This window comes from Alosa alosa, chromosome 10 (genome assembly GCF_017589495.1).
Source record: "Alosa alosa isolate M-15738 ecotype Scorff River chromosome 10, AALO_Geno_1.1, whole genome shotgun sequence".
Taxonomy (NCBI): domain Eukaryota; kingdom Metazoa; phylum Chordata; class Actinopteri; order Clupeiformes; family Clupeidae; genus Alosa; species Alosa alosa.
Genome location: NC_063198.1, coordinates 28,412,469 through 28,425,910, shown reverse-complemented (window position 1 = coordinate 28,425,910; position 13,442 = coordinate 28,412,469). Strand labels below are relative to the sequence as shown.

At 42.6% G+C, this 13,442-nt stretch overlaps 1 long non-coding RNA gene across 1 annotated transcript; it reads right to left on the bottom strand.

Annotated features, from left to right (window-relative positions):
• Positions 1-765: 765 nt before the first annotated feature.
• On the bottom strand, positions 766-12,826 carry LOC125302156. The gene is made up of 3 exons (XR_007194860.1): positions 12,405-12,826; positions 1,557-1,724; positions 766-1,194 (listed from the first exon to the last, which is right to left on the bottom strand). It is a non-coding gene; the product is annotated as an uncharacterized LOC125302156 (long non-coding RNA).
• Between the last annotated feature and the right edge of the window lie 616 nt (positions 12,827-13,442).

The window sequence follows — 13,442 nt, the reverse complement described above, 5'->3', positions numbered from 1 at the left end:
CGGATATTTCAGGTAGTAAATGTTCCCGTTAAGAACCAACCCAGATTTTGTTCAAATCTACACACCTATGGCTACTGAAAAATGTAAGGTTCATTTAGCAAATGTTATTTTGAAGTGTTAAAAAACATTGTTGTTTTAGAATTTCCGAACAAAAGTGGTGATAATTGGGGGTGTTAGGATACCTGCTACTTACCCACTGAGGCTAGTAAAGTGGACCTTGGTTAGTTACCAAGGTTAGTTCTCTTTAATAGCTCTATTTAAATCATTTATTATTATTATTTTACATTGTGGTGAGGTAAAATCGATTGCCATTTCTAAGGAGACAAACTCCAGTCCATAGCCTAGGTGTCCATTCTCATTTTATCTTGAATAAATTATTGTGCCCTTTGGGGCTTGGGTCTTACCTCCGGGTCTTATGAAATCTAAAAATAAACCAAATCAATATTTCATGAAATAGGCAATAGGCTTCTTGTAAAGGTATTACTTTTACTAGTAATTAAAATGGTATTTCAGTGCACTTAACTTCTAACTTTTGAGAGTTGATCAAAACAGTTCTCTTTTGGATATATAATAACAATGTTATATAATATTTTGATATATAACAATGATATATATATATTTTGGATATATAATAACAATATTCTGTAGCCTACTGATTATCAGTTTGTTGCATGTTTAGACCTTGTATGTGTGTTGCACAACACATGTTGCACTTGGCGATCACGATGGGGATTGATATGGTAGTGGACCATAATGGTCATAGAAGAAGTGAAGGAGCAGTACCCTCCAATTATGGTGGGGTAATTTGCACTCTGCTCACAGTGGCCCTGTCTCACTAGCCAGAAGTTTTTACATCAATGCTGGCAGACTCCTGAGGGCCAGGGTAACATCTTGCAACCCCTGCATCTGCACTCCAGGGCATCTAAGACTCCAGTCCTGCTTCCTACAGCCCAGGAGTTACTGGGAAGTCAATGGTAAGTTGACTAATCATTTTATTTCAATGACATTTTAGTTCATATACTGTAGATCTCATTCATGCACAAACAGTGTATTTGTAGGATAAAAAGGCAGCACCAAAAACTATGCAACATGAACTTCCAAGAGAGTATCCAGGGCATGCAGTCCTGCAGGTATTTGATTTCAACTGCACTCCACCGTAGGGGATGTCACCAAGGATTTGCATCGTTTAAGTTTCTGACAACCAGATGTTTTGAAGTTAATGACGTATGGGAGTCATTTCATACAGCAAAATTAAAATGTCATACTATCGTATTATACAGTGCTATGCAAAACTGTGCATTTTGGCTGCATACAAACCAGCACTAATGATAAGCAGATTTTTTTAAATTGTGTTAACTTCATTTAAAGCAGCCGCTCAATGTGCTGAGCACACACAAATTCACCATCCTGTGGGGCTCAAAAGTATCAGACTCGGAACTATATGACATAATAAGTGATGTCATGCCCATGGCACTTTCTGCCCATTTCAAGCCACATGTTTCAAAGTGCAATCTATTGATACAATACCTAAAAGCTGTTGGAGACCTTCGGTGTACCTTAACTTGTTGGTATACGAAACATCACTCGACAAGAAGCAAACATGGGAGATTTTCTTTCATGCCCCTCTGCGGAGCTGGTTTCCATTCCACCCATGTAATCAGGATTTCATCCTTGTGGTTGGGGCCCATGATTATGGAGGGAATCGGCTCCTCGGGGAATCTCTGCTGCAGAAAAGGATGGATGAATTATCCCAAAAAAGGACAAATCAGCATTTCATGTTAACTTAAAAAGTTGGTCACTGTTTTGTTTCCTCCCTAAACCAAACCACCTCAGCATGGAAAATAATTCTGTACATTTTCTTTCAACTGTTTACTGTTACATATTCTTTACGGGACCTTTAACAAGATAAATGTGACACTTGATACCTTTTTTCTCTTTGGGCAAAGATGTGTTTGAGGACCATAGAGATTTTTCCACAGCTTAACATTGGCATATTGCCCAGATTGAGCATGTCGTTTCAGAAAATACACTTCATCAATGACTTTCAGCCACTGAGTGTGGTTTCTCTGTACTGCAGTACTTTAACTGCAGCGATACAACCATTCACTCTGTGTTGAAATTTACACAAATTGTGTTGTCCCTGCGCTAACACACAATGTGTCATTTTAACACATCACTTTTTAGAGTGTTCTACATTCTATAGACCCTTTCAATGTTTGTAAATGTTGCGCGCAGCATTGGGTCAGAAAAATGGTGCAGCTACAGTATATGGCATGTTGAGCTGTCAAGGTATGCACTGTCATTCTCACCTCATGACTACAAACCGTATCTTAATAAACTAGAAGTACCGCAGAGCGGAACAAAATATGACATTATCTCTACAAAAATAAATCACGCTTGTCAATGGGGCTCCACCTACTCCATCCCCTACTTTTGTGTATGTAAATGAGTGTGTGTTTGTTTTTGTGTATACTGTATGTGTGCTTCTGTGTGTGTGTATGTGTCTGCTTGCCTGCCTGCATGTGTGTGTGTTTTTATGTGTGTGCGTGTGGGTGTGTGTATATGTGTGTGTGTGTGTGTGTGTGTGCCTTTATGTGTATATGCGTTTATGTGTGTGTGTGTGTGTGTGTGCCTGCGTGTGTGTACATCCGTGTGTGTTTTTATGTGTGTGTGCATGCATGCATGTGTGTAGCTGATAAGGCCCCCCATGAATAGAATTCCACGAAACTTGGCATGCATTCAGAGGGTGTCATAATGATCCTATACACTTCAAATTTCACGTAGTTTTGAACCTGTCAGCCAAAGATACCTGTGATTACGATGTCTCGTTTTCAATATCAGCAGAAGTTTGTATGCAGTTGTAGTATATTATGCCCGTCCCACAATGGAGTGATCCAGCTCAAAGTAATTCTCTGTGAGTCTGCAACATTAGCCTGGCTAGAGGTGAATTTGCGTCTGGATATACCAGGCTACACACATATCATCAAACACTGTGGAGTCATGACCTCTGACTGCTGTGTAGAGACAGCCTTACATTGCTGCTCCCTCTCCCTCAGGGAGGAACTACAGCCTTTCCACTGAACAACCCCTGAAAAAGGGTGGCTTCTCTTAACCTGGGCTCATCTCCCCAAGCCCGTGGATTCCCATTTCATTTCCCATCACCCCAACCCCAAACCAGAAGCATTAAGAGGCATCGAAGAGTGAGGTCCACCTGCTGATGGGGTTTGGCCTTTTGAGCCATCGGCGCTATGGCTTGGTTTGTCAAAGAAAACAGGCATGGAGACGGACAAAACAACTCAATAGTGAAGGGCCCTCAAAGAGCATGGAGGATCATCCCTCAGAATTGACCATAAGCCAAAGGGGGAACTTTTGAAAGGGTTTCCGAGGACACTTACAGATTAATTGTGTGCAGTCAGCAACACGGGGGACCGAGAAACATGGCATGACATGACATGTCGATAACGGCCTCGCCTGCTACAAGTGAGGATTAAGGGGCCGACACACTGAAGAATAGATCCCATGGGCGTCAGAGCCATTCTATGAGGGTGGGACAGGTCCCTCTCACTTTTTAAATATTATTAGTTTACTCCCATTATAACATATCTCCACACAAACATACCTTATGATAATGCCAATAGTCATTTTTCTCTCCCTCTCTCTCTGTCAGCAAGTGTGTTTTTGCCATTTATTATGGGGATTATCTGCTTTTACTGAAACATAATAGTCCATTAGCTTCCCAAAATTGATATTTTGTCTTTAGGCTATTAGTTAATTTGACCTTTTAGGTATACTTCCAGGAAAGTATACTATTTAAAGATAATCAATTTATTCACTTATTCCAAATCCCTACAATAATATCCATACATTTAGCCATAATCATGATGTTGACAATTATAAATATTTTGGGAAGTTATATATTGTAGACATATTTTCAGCATTGCAGTAGAGAAGCACTCACACAAGAAGTGGCCATATCTCCATCTAGAGAAGTGTTTTCCATTATTTCAACAAAAAAGTCCAAGATTATTTTCAGCACACATATGTGTTATATTTAACTCCTGGGCCTCGGGGAGAATCAGTCTGCTTGTCAAGAGAAAAAAAGATCACAATTAAAACCACTTCTGGGATTCTAGTTTCATTTCTATAGGTTTCAGCCAAACTTAATCATATTGAAATTAGAATACTGAAGCACACAAAGCATACTGAACAACTCCCTCAGGTTCTCGCTTTACCCCACTGACTGAACATCCTGTTTATAATTTGAGATTGTTTTATGTTCCCTTGTTGTAGGTTAAACTGGAATGAAAGTCGTGGTATCTAACTTCTCTCCTTACCCACATAATAAAATGTAATAAATGAATGAAATGAACCCCCCCCTCCCCTCCATTACTCTTTCCATTTTTTGATGAATAATGCAATACCCTGCTCACATAACCACAGAGCAGGGTATTGCATTATTGCAAACTTCTGTTAAGGACCAGATCTGATCACACAGATCCAAGATCCAAGATGCAAACTTCTGTTAAGGACCAGATCTGATCACACAGATCCACAGATCCAAGATCCAAGATGGCGGCGCGTACACACGCAGCGACCTCTCTCTGTCCCAACCGTACGGTGTTTTGTTCGTTTAAAAAGTGTTTGTCCGAAAGTTTTACGTGTTCGTCTCGTCTTACTACGTCGTACTACAAGTACAGCAGGCAGTTTTTAATTGACATCTGCAAAAGCAAGTTTTGCAGCGTTCTGGACTTTGCAACAGAGACGCTAAAGGAACTCGGACTACTCCGGCCTGCAACAACACCGGACTTCGCCTGCTACTCCTCCCCGAAAGAAAGCGTCCGGAAGCGGTGTGCGGGAAGCAGAAGAGGGGCAAGCGCGGAGGCGTCCGGGCCAGGCTAGAGGCCAGCCCAACTCGCCCAGCCATACCGTCCATTCTCCTGGCAAATGTACGATCACTGGACAACAAAATGGATCACATACGACTGCTGAGATCAACGAACCGGACAGTAAGTAACTGCTGTGTGCTCGTCTTCACTGAGACTTGGTTAAATGACAACATTCCGGACTCTGCTGTACAACTGGAGCAGCTAGCATGCTATCGAGCAGACAGGGCCATTGTAAAGGGAGGTAAATCACGAGGAGGAGGAATCTGTGTTTACATCCGTGACGAATGGTGCCGGGACACTGTAGTAGTATGCAAACACTGCTCACCACTGGCAGAGTTTATGATCATAAAGTGCCGTCCTTTTTTACCTGCCAAGGGAAATTACTGCGATTCTGCTAGTCGCAGTAGACATCCCGCCTACCAACAACAACAGCGATAAGAACGCGGCTCTTAGTGAACTGTACCAGGCTGTCAGTGAACAACAGACGGCACACCCAGACGGTTTCACCATCTTCACTGGAGATTTTAACCATGCTGATCTCAAAACTGTACTTCCAAAGCTACACCAGCATGTTGATTTTCCAACAAGAGGAGATAACATCCTGGACCTGGTCTACACTACACACAAAGGGGCATACAAAGCCACCCCCTCACCCACATTGGACTTTCAGACCATATCACTGTTATGCTAATGCCCGCATACAGACAAAGGGTAAAAAGCGAACAAACCGGTTCGTAAGCAGGTAAAAGTGTGGCCTGAGGGAGCCTCCGATGCTCTTCAAGACTGCTTTGACACAACAGACTGGGAAATGTTTAAGCAGGCAGCCACTTACAGCAACCGGACAGACATAGAGGTATACAGACACTGTAACCTCTTACATCACCAAGTGCATCGATGATGTGACCCACACAAAGACATCATCACTGGGGCTAACTGGAAGCCATGGCTGACAGGGGATGTCCTCAGGCTGCTGAGGGCCAGAGACAAAGCCTACAGAGCTGGGGATGAAGCTGGCATGAAAACAGCGAGAGCCAACCTGTCCCGTGGCATCAAGGAAGCAAAAAGGAATACACTCACAAGATAACCACCCACTTCAAAGACAGCAGGAACGCACAAAGCCTATGGCAGGGCATTCAGGCCCTCACGGACTACAAGCCCGCCCACAGAGCTGTGAGAGCAACATCCCTCTGCTCAACAACCTGAACCGCTTCTTTGCTTTCGCTTTGAAGCACAAAACAGCACCTGCCCACAGAAGACCCATCCCCCTCTACATGAGCAGCCCCTGTGCCTCTCTGCCGACAAGCGTGAAGAGGACACTTGCTGCTATCAACACCCGTAAGGCAACAGGTCCAGACAACATCCCAGGTTAGATGCGCTGAAGGACTGCGCAGGGAGCTTAAGGATGTCTTCACAGACATCTTTAACACTTCCCTGAAGCAAGCCATCGTCCCATCATGTTTCAAAGCTGCCACCATCATACCTGTGCGAAGAAAACTGCTCCATCCTGCTTCAATGACTACCGCCCTGTGGCACTGACACCCATCATCATGAAGTGCTTTGAGCGGCTTGTCATGTCACATATCAAAGCCATTCTCCCCCACCCTGACCCCTTCCAGTTTGCATACCGAGCCAAGCGGTCTACAGAGGATGCAATCTGCTCTGCCCTCCACCCAGCCCTCACCCACCTGGAAAAAGAGACTCATATGTGAGATTGCTGTTTATAGACTTCAGTTCTGCATTCAACACCATAATACCACAACAACTCATCTGCAAACTTGACAAACTGGGACTCAGTACCTACCTCTGCAACTGGCTACTGGACTTCCTCTGTCAGAGGCCCCAAGTAGAAATGCGTGTTGGCAACAATACCTCAAGCAGCATCACACTGAGCACAGGGGCCCCCAAGGCTGCGTGCTCAGTCCGCTGCTCTTCACCCTGCTGGCCGATGACTGCACTGCAACCTACAGCAACAATCACATAGTGAAATTTGCTGGCGACACAACTCTGGTGGGTCTCATCACTAAGGGCGACGAGACTCAATACAGGTTAGAGGTCGACCATCTGACCCGCGTGGTGCAGGGACAACAACCTCCTGCTGAACGTCAGCAAGACCAAAGAGATTGTTGTTGACTTCCGGAGAGGTCACACCCAACACCTGCCACTGACCATCGACGGTGCTGTGGTGGAAGAGCGAGCAGCACCAAATTCCTGGGGTGCACATCAGTGAAGACCTCTCCTGGACCACCAACACTGCATCACTGGCGAAGAGAGGCTCAGCGCCGCCTGTACTTCCTCGCGAAAACTCAGGCGAGCAAGTGCTCCACCAGCCATCATGACCACATTCTACTGAGGCACCATTGAGAGCATCCTCTCCAGCTGTATCGCTGTGTGGGGCGGAAGCTGCACTGAATACAACAGGAAAGCCCTGCAGCGCATAGTGAACACAGCTGGAAGGATTATTGGTGCTTCACTCCCCTCCCTGAAGGACATTTACACCACCCACCTCACCCGCAAGAAGGCACAAAATTGTGAGTGATGCAAGTCACCCGCTCACAATCTGTTTGATCTACTGCCCTCTGGGAAGAGGTACAGAAGCCTGCGCTCCCCGCACTACCAGACTCACCAACAGCTTCATACACCAAGCCGTAAGGATGCTGAACTCTCTCCCTCCTCTCCCCCCTCCACCCTCAGCTACATAACATCCTGGACATTGGACCAAAAAATGGCCGCCTGCACTACTCCACTTGCACACTTGCACACTTGCACACTTTACAACTTGGTGTTGTTGTCCTGAAAACACAACACTCCTGCTGCTCTTACATAACTTGCACCACTATGCCACTTTCTTTCTTACTTAGGTCAAACAGAACTACCCAAGCCTTTTATTGGCCTGACTTTGCACTAGTATTTTATTGACTGTCTATGCACAATTTCAACCAAATTTTGCTGCTCTTATTTTTTCATTATTATATGTGCCCTCTTATTTACTTACTTTTTTGTTTACTTGAATGTTATGTTTGTCTGTGGACCTAAATTGGTAAAATATGTCTAGTCTTCACCGTGGGATAGTGAGAAACGTAATTTCGATCTCTTTGTATGTCTGGAACATGTGAAGAAATTGACAATAAAGCTGACTTTGACTTTTTGACTTTGATGGGGTATACCCCATCTGATCTGGTCCTTAACAGAAGTTTGTTTCAGTCCTTTGGCGTTTTGTCTTCACATACTGCAGGTCTACTGGAGCCATCTGTCATTTCTCTAGTGTGCTCTTCTGATTGCTTAATATTGAGCACTGAGTATAAGCCTGTTTGGCTTGCTAGCTGCTTGAGGCCCTGGGATGCCAATATCGGAGATCACATGCGACTTTTGTCAGCTGACATGAGATTAGAGATGGTGAAGTGGAGGAGAAAGGGGAGGAGGTGGGAGGCTTTGCAAGGTCATGTGACATAGTGGGCAGGTAAGGAGGGGTTAACTCTCCTACAAATGGAACCAGTGAGTGATGGCTGTCGATCAACCTTATGGGCTCTTCACGCACTTTGTTTAGAAAACATGAATTGTTTTTTTTTTGTCTGGCTATTCCTGTAGTAGAAGCTGCCCTGGACTCTTACCGGTCTTTACAGCAGAGTTTTGGGGGAAACTGTGTTCCTATACAGTCCTACTTGACTTGAGAAGAAATTGCACTCATTGGTTTTAAAGGTGCCATGTGTAAGAATTGAGGTAAAAATATCCAAAAAATGAGCTACACGCATCAAAAGAATGAGAAGAAATTAGGACGATGATGTCATTTAAAAAATGACAAGGTATAGTACTGCATATCAATATATGATATATCAACCTGAATTAGCATGCTAAATTACTAGCCACAGCCCGACAGGTGTCATAATACCAGTTTCGGCCATGGGAGGCGGTATGCGGGCAACATAACCACCAGCCAAACTGCAATACACGTGTCTCGGTTGTTACTCTAGGGTAGACCAACTCACTTTCTGGAGGTATACTACCCCCATCTTTTATGGAATGTGGAGTATGAATTTATTTTTTGGCGGACATTACACATGGCACCTTTAATGTGTATAAATTATAGATTTGACGAAAATGTATTTGCACATTAATGTGTTGTATCCTGATACTGAGAAGATGTTGACTGTTCTAGTATTATGCTTTTGCAAATCAGAAATACAGGTGCTGGTCATATAATTAGAATATCAAACAGTTGATTTACCATATGTCAGTATTCAAAAAGTGAAATTTGTATATTATATTCATTCATTACACACAGACTGATATATTTCAAATGTTTATTTCAGTAACACTTTATTTCAAAGAGCAATAAGTGTGTACCAACACAGTTGATTTATGTACTATGTAGTGAATTAGTAGACCTGTTCCAAGATATCGAAGACACAATGTCATACATGTCTGGTACACTTAGATTTATTCCACTGTATCAAAGAGTAACTAGGTTGTAGCAGCACAGCTGTTGTACAGTGAAGACAATGAGGCCTTGACTGGAGCTAAGAATGTTTTGTATATCAAATCTATCATGACCAGATTTACCCCATCCAGCAGGTCTCAGATCAGCTCTTTGCCTCTGATGAAAATTTAGGCAAATTGGCAAAGTTTTGTAAAAGCACTCAGTATTACAATGTAACAACTATATGTAGGTACCCACAAATACATAATGCAAGTACAATGATAGTACATGTTGTTACACAGATTGTACCACTGTACCTAATTAGGTAGGTACACTGTAACAGCGACACATTAAAATAAAGTGTTACCGAATATTACTTAAGATCAATCCAAAAAAAAGGTTTCTTAGAAATGTTGACAACTATGAGCATGTACAGCACTCAATACTTAGTTGGGGCTCCTTTTGCCTGAATTACTGCAGCAATGCGGCGTGGCATGGAGTCGATCAGTCTGTGGCACTGCTCAGGTGTTATGACAGCCCAGGTTGGTCTGATAGTGGCCTTCAGCTATTCTGCATTGTTGGGTATGGCGTATCACATCTTCCTCTTCACAATACCCCATAGATTTTCTATGGGGTTAAGGTCAGGCGAGTTTGCTGGCCAATTAAGAACAGGGATACAGGGACGGATTACTGCACGGGCCTACCGGGCCCAGGCCCAGGGGCCCAAGGGGTCAGGGGGCCCTGAAGCCCAAGCCTTTGCATGGAATCATTGCCTCAATATCAACAAATCAGGATGTAGGCTATGAATCTGATTGAATTTAGTATTGGCCATCCCCAAAATTCACCAGAATACAGGAAATCACATCAAACAAATTAAAAAAATTCTGGGGGAGGACCCCCAAACCCCACCTCCCACATATACGACAATAAGTGGGGGGCCCTTAATACATCTGGGCCCAGGGGCCCAAAAGTTCATAATCCGCCCATGCAGGGATACCATGGTCCTTAAACCAGGTACTGGTAGCTTTGTGCAGGTGCCAGGTCCTGTTGGAAAATGAAATCTGCATCTCCATAAAGTTGGTCAGCCGGTAGACGGTAGACGGCTGTGTTGACCCTGGACCTCAGAAAACACAGTGAACCAACACCAGCAGATGACATGGCACCCCAAACTATCACTGACTGTGGAAACTTTACACTGGACTTAAAGCAACATGGATTCTGTGCCCCTCCTCTCTTCCTCCAGACTCTGAGACCTTGATTTCCAAAGGAAATGCAAAATTTACTTTCGTCAGAGAACATAACTTAGCAGAAGTCCAGTCCTTTTTGTCTTTAGCCCAGGCGAGACGCTTCTGACGCGGTCTCTTATTCAAGAGTGGCTTGACCCAATGAATGCGACAGCTGAAACTTATGTCTTGCATACGTCTGTGTGTGGTGGTTCTTGAAGCACTGACTCCAGCTGCAGTCCACTCTTTGTGAATCTCCCCCACATTTTTGAATGGGTTTTGTTTCACAATCCTCTTCAGGGCAGGGGCAGAGCCAGACATTGTAAACATTCGGGGCTTAGCCCATTTAATTTTTTTTTTAAATAACCCCCTAACTACATAGTTCTCAGTAAAAATGTCAAGTTTTTTTTGCCTGAAATTGCACGGTGCCTATTTACAAGAGCATTGTTCCCACCTCTTTTGGGGTCAACCATCAAGTGCTGGACCTCTATAGAAAGCTGAGAACCTGTAGCTTTCGTAGGAAGCAGTCAAGATAACGGTGTGTGATATGTACTGACAAAGAGCTACAGAGGCTAGAATATCGTTTTTTCTTTCTGCCGGACTACAAGCATCTCTGAACTGACCACATTTCAGCCCTCTAGGTCACTTGATATCCCTTAGAAACACAACTAAGCCCTAGCAACCAGCTGTGTGCAAAAGTTGATCAATATAGAATGAAAATATGAGTGCTTTAGACTATTGTATTAGATTATTTGCCAACATGTATGTATGGTGCATACAATTGATTTAAAATGTTGGGGGGAGGTGGGGGAGGGGGGTAACCGTCCCGCCGGTGGGACACTGAAAGTTATTTGGCTAAATAATGACTTTTAGTGAATTTTGTGTAAACTAATGGACACATTGAGACTTAAAAAATGTAAAACTAACATTCAACAGATTCAAGGTATCTGACTGGCACTACACTGAGACACAAAATTATAGTTTTGGGTCTTTCAAGAGGCAATATCTGTTCATATCTGTTTAGCATGTACTTAGTTAATTAAGCGTTTCTTATGGTTTGTATATTATAGTATTTGTTTATTTTCATTAGGCTATTGTTTGATATGACATTATTGTTTATTATTGCTATTCTCCTTCTTCCTCTTCCCTGATCTCATCTGTGTGACAAATATATAGAATATCTTATACTATAATATTCATAATATTATGATATAATTACAGTATGGCCAGTCATCATGATACAAGGGTGTTTTAGAAGGAATGCATCATCATCTTGACATAGGCGTTTCTAAATTATATTAATTTTGTAATTTAGCAAGATTATTCATAGGTTTCATCAGGCCCCTTTACAAAGGTGCATAAAATCAAGCACCTAGATTATGAATGCAGACTGCATGGTGCTTGATTAACACACGTATGGAAAGGGCCCTTTCCTGTCAATATATCATTGTAATGTTTTTTTTTTTTTTTAGTTAATAATTAGTTAGGCAGCCAAAACAACATAACATGACTTTTATATTTATGTGGACTCTTGGATTATAAAATCTGTGGTGGTGGATAGGATATCAACAAGGTTTTAAGGTAGGCTTATGCAACATATGACACTGAAAAGTTGACATGGGCAGATAACTGTTAATGTTTTTTTCTGACATTTCAAAACAGTGTAGCCTAATTTATTACAAGACGAGGATAACTTTGTTTTGGGAGCTGGAATTTCTTATTCTGCAGTAGGCTTAGCTAGCCTATGAGAGTATTGAATTTGCCTTTTCCGCCGACGAACGAGGACATTTAACGTTAACGTTAAGCATTTAGGGAGCTAGCCAAGTAGCCTAACGTTAGCCTGCCTAACTGACAGAAAGCTCTTAACGTGAAATCACCAACCTGAAACACCATCCGTCAGTTCACTGGGCGATGCTGTTGCTTGAACGGAGCTGGGTGGTCTTTTGAAAAACGTTCTAATATCCATAACGTTTCAACAACATGTACACAAAGTGTTTTATCACAGACTGTAAAAGTGACAGACTTCTGACAGAGGCTTTTTGGAACACCGAAGCCATGACGTAGCGTTGTCAAGGCAGCATTTTCACTGGATCTAAACAAATCAATCTAACCATTGAAATCACCATAGCCCAGAGACCTGGCATAGATCGTGTAGCAAGTCAAATTATTTTTCAATATTGGGCTTGGAAAATAAGGGATATATTTCCTCAGTAATAGAACATTTGGTGACATTTATAGAGAAACCGAGGGGAAGTTATATTGGAAATAAGAGTTGCCGGGAATTTAAAATACTAAAAAAAAGATTCGGGGCTTTTGAAAAAAGATTCGGGGCTTAAGCCCCCTAAGCCACCCCCTAGCTCCGCCACTGCTTCAGGGTGCGGTTATCCCTATCGCTTGTACACTTTTTTCTACCACATCTTTTCCTTACCTTCGCCTCTCTATTAATGTGCTTGGACACAGAGCTCTGTGAACAGCCAACCTCTTTAGCAATTACCTTTTGTGTCTTACCCTTCTTGTGCAAGGTGTCAATGGTCGTCTTATGGACAACTGTCAAGTCAGCAATCTTCCCTATCATTGTGTAGCCTACAGAACTAGAATGAGAGGCCATTTAAAGGCCTTTGCAGGTGTTTTGAGTTAATTAGCTGTTAAGAGTGTGGTACCAGGTGTCTTCAATATTGAACCTTTTCACAATATTCTAATTTTCTGAGATACTGAATTTGGGGTTTTCATTAGTTGTCAGTTATAATCATCAAAATTAAAATAAATAAACACTTGAAATATATCAGTCTATGTGGAATGAATGTATACATTATACAAGTTTCACTTTTTGAATGGAATTACTGGAATAAATCAACTTTTTCATGATATTCGAATTATAGGACCAGCACCTGTAGATATGCACTGGTTCACTGTTTTGTC